Here is an 8,017-nt window from a genome sequence, read left to right on the forward strand (position 1 = left end):
CTTAATTTTCGAAAAAAAAAACCAAAAAAATTACAAAATCAAAAAAAAAAATTCTATGTTTCTTGTTTGAGTATAGTGTCTCATTTTAAGTTTGGTGTCAATTGTATGTTTCTGTTTTTCCTGCATTCATTCATGTGTCTTAAGTGATCTTCAAGATGTTCTTGATGATTTCATTGCTCTGATCTTTAAATTTTCTTGACTTGAGTGTTTTGTTATTTCTCATATGCATTCTCATTTTGTTAGTGTCAATGGAATACAAACTGCTAAGTTTGGTGTCTTGCATGCATTGTTATTTGATTTTAGTTGCATTTTGATTATTCCTCATATTAAAAATCCAAAAATATTTTTAATTTGTGTCTTTTCAAGTCAATAGTACAGAGAATTGAAGATTCAGAACATACAGCAGAGGAATTACATAGAAAAAGCTGGGCGTTCAAAACGCCAAGTGAAGAAGGCAAACTGGCGTTTAAACGCCAGCCAGGGTGCCTGGTTGGGCGTATAACGCCCAAAAGGGTAGAGCTTTGGGCGTTAAATGCCAGAATGGATACCATTCTGGGCGTTTAAGGCCAGGATGGCACAAGAGGGAAGATTCTGTTTTCAATTCAAATTTTTTTCAAGTTTTCAATATTTTTCAAAATCAATTCTTTTTCAAATCAAATCTTTTCAATCAAATCTTTTTCAAAATCTATTTCTTTCCATTTTCAAAAATACTTGCTATCAATTAATGATTTGATGCAACATTTCAAGTATGTTGCCTTTTCTGTTGAGAAAGGTTTAATGTTTGAATCATATCTTTTCTTGTTAGCCAAGTCATTAATTTTTAAAATCAAATCTTTTTAAATTGCTTTTCAAATCATATCTTCTCAATCACATCTTTTTAAAACCATAACTTTTCAATCATATCTTCTTAATCACATCTTTTTCAAAATAGTTTTCAATCAAATCTTTTTTATTTCTAGTTTCAAAATCTTTTTCAAAAATCACTTGATTTCTTTTCCACCCTTGGTTTTCGAAAATCAATTAGTATTTTTCAAAATGTTTTTCATTTATTTTCGAAAATTTCTTCCCCTCTTCTCACATCCTTCTATTTATAGACTAACACTATTCCTTAATGCACAATTCGAACTCCATCTTTCTTAATAAGTTCGAATTTTCTACCTCTTCCTTCTATTTTTCTTTTCCTCTAACACCTCAAGGAATCTCTATACTGTGACATAGAGGATTCTATATTTTCTTGTTCTCTTCTCTTTCATATGAGCAGGAGTAAAGACAAAAGCATTCTTGTTGAGGCTGATCCTGAACCTGAAAGGACCTTAAAGCGAAAACTAAGAGAAGCTAAGGCACAACTCTCTGTAGAGGACCTAACAGAAATCTTCAAAGAAGAAGAACCCATGGCAGTCGAAAACAACAACAATGCCAACAATGCAAGGAAGGTGCTGGGTGACTTTACTGCACCTACTCCCAACTTCTATGGGAGAAGCATCTCTATCCCTGCCATTGGAGCAAACAACTTTGAGTTTAAGCCTCAATTGGTTTCTCTAATGCAACAGAATTGCAAGTTCTATGGACTTCCATTGGAAGATCCTCATCAGTTTTTAGCTGAGTTCTTGCAAATCTGTGACATTGTCAAGACTAATGGGGTTGACTCTGAGGTCTACAGACATATGCTATTCCCATTTGCTGTAAGACACAGAGCTAGGACATGGTTGGACTCACAACCTAAAGAAAGCTTGAACTCTTGGGAAAAGCTAGTCCATGCCTTCTTGGCAAAGTTCTTTCCACCTCAAAAATTGAGTAAGCTTAGAGTGGAAGTCCAAACCTTCAGACAGAAGGAAGGTGAATCCCTCTATGAAGCTTGGGAAAGATACAAACAATTAATCAGAAAGTGTCCTTCTAACATGCTTTCAGAATGGAGCGTCATAGGTATTTTCTATGATGGTCTGTCTGAACTGTCCAAGATGTCATTGGATAGCTCTGCTAGAGGATCTCTTTATCTGAAGAAGACGCCTGCAGAAGCTCAAGAACTGATTGAAATGGTTGCAAATAACCAATTCATGTACACTTCTGAAAGGAATCCTGTGAACAATGGGACAAATCAGAAGAAAGGAGTTCTTGAGATTGATACTCTGAATGCCATATTGGCTCAGAACAAAATATTGACTCAGCAGATCAATATGATTTCTCAAAGTCTGTCTGGAATGCAAGCTGCACCAGGCAGTACTAAGGACGCTTCATCTGAAGAAGAAGCTTATGATCCTGAGAACCCTTCAATGGAAGAGGTGAATTACATGGGAGAACCCTATGGAAACACCTATAATCCTTCATGGAGAAATCATCCAAATCTCTCATGGAAGGATCAACAGAGACCTCAACAAGGTTTCAACAACAATAATGGTGGAAGAAAGTGAACGCCACTGAGGAAGACCTCAATGGACGTCCACTGGCCTCCAATGAGTTCCCTAATGAGGAACCATGGGAATCTGAGGCTCATAATAAGACCATAGAGATTCCATTGGACTTACTTCTACCATTCATGAGCTTTGATGAGTATTCTTCCTCTAAAGAGGATGAGTATGTCACTGAAGAGCAAGTTGCTAAATACCTTGGAGCAATCATGAAGCTAAATGACAAGTTATTTGGTAATGAGACTTGGGAGGATGAACCCCCTTTGCTCACCAAAGAACTGGATGACTTGTCTAGGCAGAAATTACCTCAAAAGAGACAAGATCCTGGGAAGTTCTCAATACCTTATGCCATAGGCACCATGACCTTCAAGAAGGCTCTGTGTGACCTAGGGTCAAGCATAAATCTCATGCCCCTTTCTATAATGGAGAAGCTAGGGATCTTTGAGGTGCAAGCTGCAAAAATCTCACTAGAGATGGCAGACAATTCAAGAAAACAAGCTTATGGACTTGTAGAGGATGTTCTGGTAAAAGTTGAAGACCATTACATCCCTGCTGATTTCATAGTCCTAGAGACTGGGAAGTGCATGGATGAATCCATCATCCTTGGCAGACCCTTCCTAGCCACAGCAAAGGCTGTGATTGATGTTGACAGAGGAGAATGGATCATTCAAGTGAATGAAGAACCCCTTGTGTTTAAGGCTCAAGGATATCCCTCTGTCACCATGGAGAAGAAGCATGAAGTGCTTCTCTCAAAACAGAGTCAAACAGAGCCCCCACAGTTAAACTCTAAGTTTGGTGTTGGGAGGCCACAACCAACTTCTAAGTTTGGTGTTGGGAGGTTCCAATATTGCTCTGAGCATCTGTGAGGCTCCATGAGAGCCCACTGTCAAGCTATTGACATTAAAGAAGCGCTTGTTGGGAGGCAACCCAATGTTATATTTAATCTATTTTACTTTGTTATTTTATGTTTTATGTAGATTGATGATCATGGGAAGTCACAAAATCAATTGAAAAAGCAAAACAGAATGAAAAACAGAAAGAAAAATAGCACACCCTGGAGGAGAACTTGCTGGCGTTTAAACGCCAGTGAAGCTAGCAAATGGGCGTTTAACGCCCAGTCTGGCACCATTCTAGGCGTTTAACGCCAGAAAGGGGCACCAGACTTGCGTTAAACGCCAAGAAAGGGCAAGAAGTTGGCGTTAAACGCCAGAAATGGGCACCAGCCTGGCGTTTAATGCCAGAATTGGCATAAAGAGCATTTTTGCTCGCCACTTGGTGCAGGGATGAATTTTCCTTGACACCTCAGGATCTGTGGACCCCACAGGATCCCCGCCTACCCCACCACTCTCTCTCTTCTTCACCCATTCACCAATCACCTCAACACCTTTTCCCCAAAAACCCTTCACCTATCAAATCCCATCTTTCTCTTCACCACTCACATCCTTCCTTCATAAAACCCCACCTACCTCACCATTCAAATTCAAACCACTTCCCCTCCCAAACCCACCCTTCCATAACCGAACCCTACCCTTCTCTCCAACCCTATATAAACCCATCTTCACTTCTACATTTTCACACAACCTAAACAATACTTCTCCCCTTTTGGCCAAACCACAAAGCCATCTCCATCTCCTTCATTTCTTCTTCTTCTACTATCTTCTTTCTTTTTTTGCTCGAGGACGAGCAAACCTCTTAAGTTTGGTGTGGTGAAAGCATTGCTTTTTGTTTTTCCATAACCATTTATGGCATCCAAGGCCGGAGAAACCTCTAGAAAGAGGAAAGGGAAGGCAAAAGCTTCCACCTCCGAGTCATGGGGGATGGAGAGATTCATCTCAAGGGTGCATCAAGACCACTTTCTATGAAGTTGTGGCCTTGAAGAAGGTGATCCCCGAGGTCCCTTTTAAACTCAAAAAGAGTGAATATCCGGAGATCCGACATGAGATCCGAAGAAGAGGTTGGGAAGTTCTTACCAACCCCATTCAACAAGTCAGAATCTTAATGGTTCAAGAGTTCTATGCCAATGGATGGATCACCAAGAACCATGATCAAAGTGTGAACCCGGACCCAAAGAATTGGCTTACAATGGTTCGGGGGAAATACTTGGATTTTAGTCCGAAAAATGTAAGGTTGGCATTCAACTTGCCCATGATGCAAGGAGATGAACACCCTTACACTAGAAGGGTCAATTTTGATCAAAGGTTGGACCAAGTCCTCACAGTCATTTGTGAAGAGGGCGTCCAATGGAAGAGAGATTCAAGAGGAAAGCCGGTTCAATTGAGAAGGCATGACCTCAAGCCCGTAGCTAGGGGATGGTTGGAGTTTATCCAACGCTCAATCATTCCCACTAGCAACCGGTCTGAAGTTACTCTATACCGGGCCATCATGATTCATAGTATCATGATCGGAGAAGAAGTAGAAGTTCATGAGGTTATAGCCCAAGAACTTTATAAGGTGGCAGACAAGTCCTCTACCTTGGCAAGGTTAGCCTTTCCCCATCTCATTTGTCATCTCTGTTATTCAGTTGGAATTGACATAGAGAGAGACATCCCCATTGATGAGGACAAGCTCATCACTAAGAAAAGGATGGAGCAAACAAGAGACTCCTCTCATCATGAAATCCCTGAGACGCCTCAAGGGATGCACTTTCCTCCACAAAACTATTGGGAGCAAATCAATATCTCCCTAGGAGAATTGAGTTCCAACATGGGACAACTAAGGGTGGAGCACCAAGAACATTCCATCCTCCTCCATGAAATTAGAGAAGATCAAAGAATCATGAGAGAGGAGCAACAAAGACAAAGAAGAGACATTGAGGAGCTCAAGCACTCCATAAGATCTTCAAGAGGAAGAGCAAGCCGCCATCACTAAGGTGGACCCGTTCTTTAATTTCCTTGTTCTCTATTTTCCTGTTTTTCGAATTTTAATGCTTATGTTTATCTATCTTTGTGTCTTGTGATCATTAGTGTCTTAGTGTCTATGCCTTAAAGTTATGAATGTCCTATGAATCCATCACCTTTCTTAAATGAAAAATGTTCTTAATTGAGAAGAATTGCATGAATTTTGAATTTTACAACAGTTTAATTATTTTGATGTGGTGGCAATACTTTCACTTCTGAATGTATGCTTGAATAGTGCATATGTCTTTTGAATTTGTTGTTCATGAATGTTAAAATTATTGGCTCTTGAAAGAATGATGAAAAAGGAGACATGTTACTGAGGATCTGAAAAATCATAAAAATGATTCTTGAAGCAAGAAAAAGCAGTGAATACAAAAAAAAAGAGAAAAAGAGAAAAACGAAAAAAGAGGGAAGAAAAGAAGAAAAAAAAAGAGAGAAAAAGAAAAAAAATAAAGTTGTGATCCAAGGCAAAAAGAGTGTGCTTAAGAACCCTGGACACCTTTAATTGGGGACTCTAGCAAAGCTGGGTCACAATCTGAAAAGGTCCACCCAATTATGTGTCTGTGGCATGTATGTATCCGGTGGTAATACTGGAAGACAAAGTGCTTTGGGCCACGGCCAAGACTCATAAAGTAGTTGTGTTCAGGAATCATCATACTTAACTAGGAGAATCAATAACACTATCTGGATTCTGAGTTCCTATAGAAGCCAATCATTCTGAATTTCAAAGGATAGAGTGAGATGCCAAAACTATTCAGAGGCAAAAAGCTAAAAGCCCCGCTCATCTAATTAATACTGATCATCATAGATGTTTTTAGAATTCATTGCATATTCTCTTCTCTTTATCTTATTTGATATTCAGTTGCTTGGGGACAAGCAACAATTTAAGTTTGGTGTTGTGATGAACGGATAATTTATACGCTTTTTGGCATTGTTTTTAGTATATTTTAGTTAGTTTTTAGTATATTTCTATTATTTTTAGTTAAAATTCACTTTTCTGGACTTTACTATGAGTTTGTGTGTTTTTCTGTGATTTCAGGTATTTTCTGGCTGAAATTGAGGGACCTGAGCAAAAATCTGATTCAGAGACTAAAAAGGATTGCAGATGCTGTTAGATTCTGACCTCCCTGCACTCGAAGTAGATTTTCTAGAGCTACAGAAGCCCAATTGACGCGCTCTTAACGGAATTGGAAAGTAGACATCCTGGGCTTTCCAGAAATATATAATAGTCCATACTTTGCCCAAGATTTAATGGCCCAAACAGGCGTTCGAAATCAGCACAAAACTGCCCGGCGGTAAACGCCGGAACTGGCACAAGAATGGGAGTTAAACGCCCAAACTGGCACAAAAGTGGATTTTTATGTAATTTACTCATCTTTTTAAACCCTAGGCTACTAGTTCTCTACAAATAAGACCTTTTGCTATTGTATTTTCATCTTGGTTCTTCTGGTTCCCTCTCCGGGACCGAAACCAATGATCACTTTTGTTCTTATGTATTTTCAACGGTGGAGTTTCTACACACCATAGATTAAGGTGTCGAGCTTTGCTGTACCTCGAGTATTAATGCAATTACTATTTTTCTTCTATTCAATTCAGCTTGTTCTTGTTCTAAGGTATTCATTTGCACCCAAGAACATGATGAATGTGATGATTATGTGACACTCATCATCATTCTCACTTATGAACGAGTGTCTGACAACCACTTCTGTTCTACAAGCAAACAAGGCTTGAATGTTTATCTCTTGGATCCCTTGATCGGAATCTTCGTGGTATAAGCTAGAATTGATGGCGGCATTCAAGAGAATCCGGAAGGTCTAACCTTGTCTGTGGTATTCTGAGTAGGATTCAATGATTGAATGACTGTGACGTGCTTCAAACTCCTATGATTGAATGACTGTGACGAGCTTCAAACTCCTGAAGGCTAGGCGTTAGTGACAGACGCAAAAGAATCATTGGATTCTATTCCAATCTGATTGAGAACCGACAGATGATTAGCCGTGCTGTGACAGGGTGCGTTGAACATTTTCACTGAGAGGATGGGAGGCAGCCACTGACAACGGTGAAACCCTACATACAGCTTGCCATGGAAAGGAGTAAGAAGAATTGAATGAAGACAGTAGGAAAGCAGAGAGACGGAAGGGACAAAGCATCTCCATTCGCTTATCTGAAATTCTCACCAATGAATTACATAAGTATCTCTATCTTTATACTTTATTCGTATATCATCCATAACCATTTGAATCTGCCTGACTAAGATTTACAAGGTGACCATAGCTTGCTTCATACCAACAATCTCTGTGGGATCGACCCTTACTCGCGTAAGGTTTATTACTTGGACGACCCAGTACACTTGCTGGTTAGTTGTGTGAAGGTACACTTGCTGGTTAGTTGTGCGAAGTTGTGATAAATAGTTGAGATTGCAATTGAGCGTACCATGTTGATGGCACCATTGATGATCACAATTTCGTTCACCAACGCGCACGCGTAGGTTCCTAGTTTTATCAATGTACACGGACGTGCAGGGTGCGCGCCCGCGTCGATTCGAAAAAAAAGATAACCATAGTGTGCGAAGAACACTGCGCAGCAGCGCACATTTCTTCTCCTCCCCCTTTCACCATCTCCGCCTCATCTCTCTTTTCCACAGCCTCTGCTCCGCCGGCCACCACCACCACACGGCCAGCCCCTCTCTCTCTGACCATCAGCACCAACCCCTAT

General features: G+C 40.0%; 1 non-coding gene across 1 annotated transcript; it reads right to left on the bottom strand.

The window, feature by feature from the left end:
* Positions 1-1,796: 1,796 nt before the first annotated feature.
* Positions 1,797-1,904, bottom strand: LOC127743429 (small nucleolar RNA R71). The gene has a single exon (XR_008004821.1). It is a non-coding gene; the product is annotated as a small nucleolar RNA R71 (small nucleolar RNA).
* Positions 1,905-8,017: the final 6,113 nt, after the last annotated feature.

This window comes from Arachis duranensis, chromosome 10, assembly GCF_000817695.3.
Source record: "Arachis duranensis cultivar V14167 chromosome 10, aradu.V14167.gnm2.J7QH, whole genome shotgun sequence".
In the NCBI taxonomy this organism is placed as follows: domain Eukaryota; kingdom Viridiplantae; phylum Streptophyta; class Magnoliopsida; order Fabales; family Fabaceae; genus Arachis; species Arachis duranensis.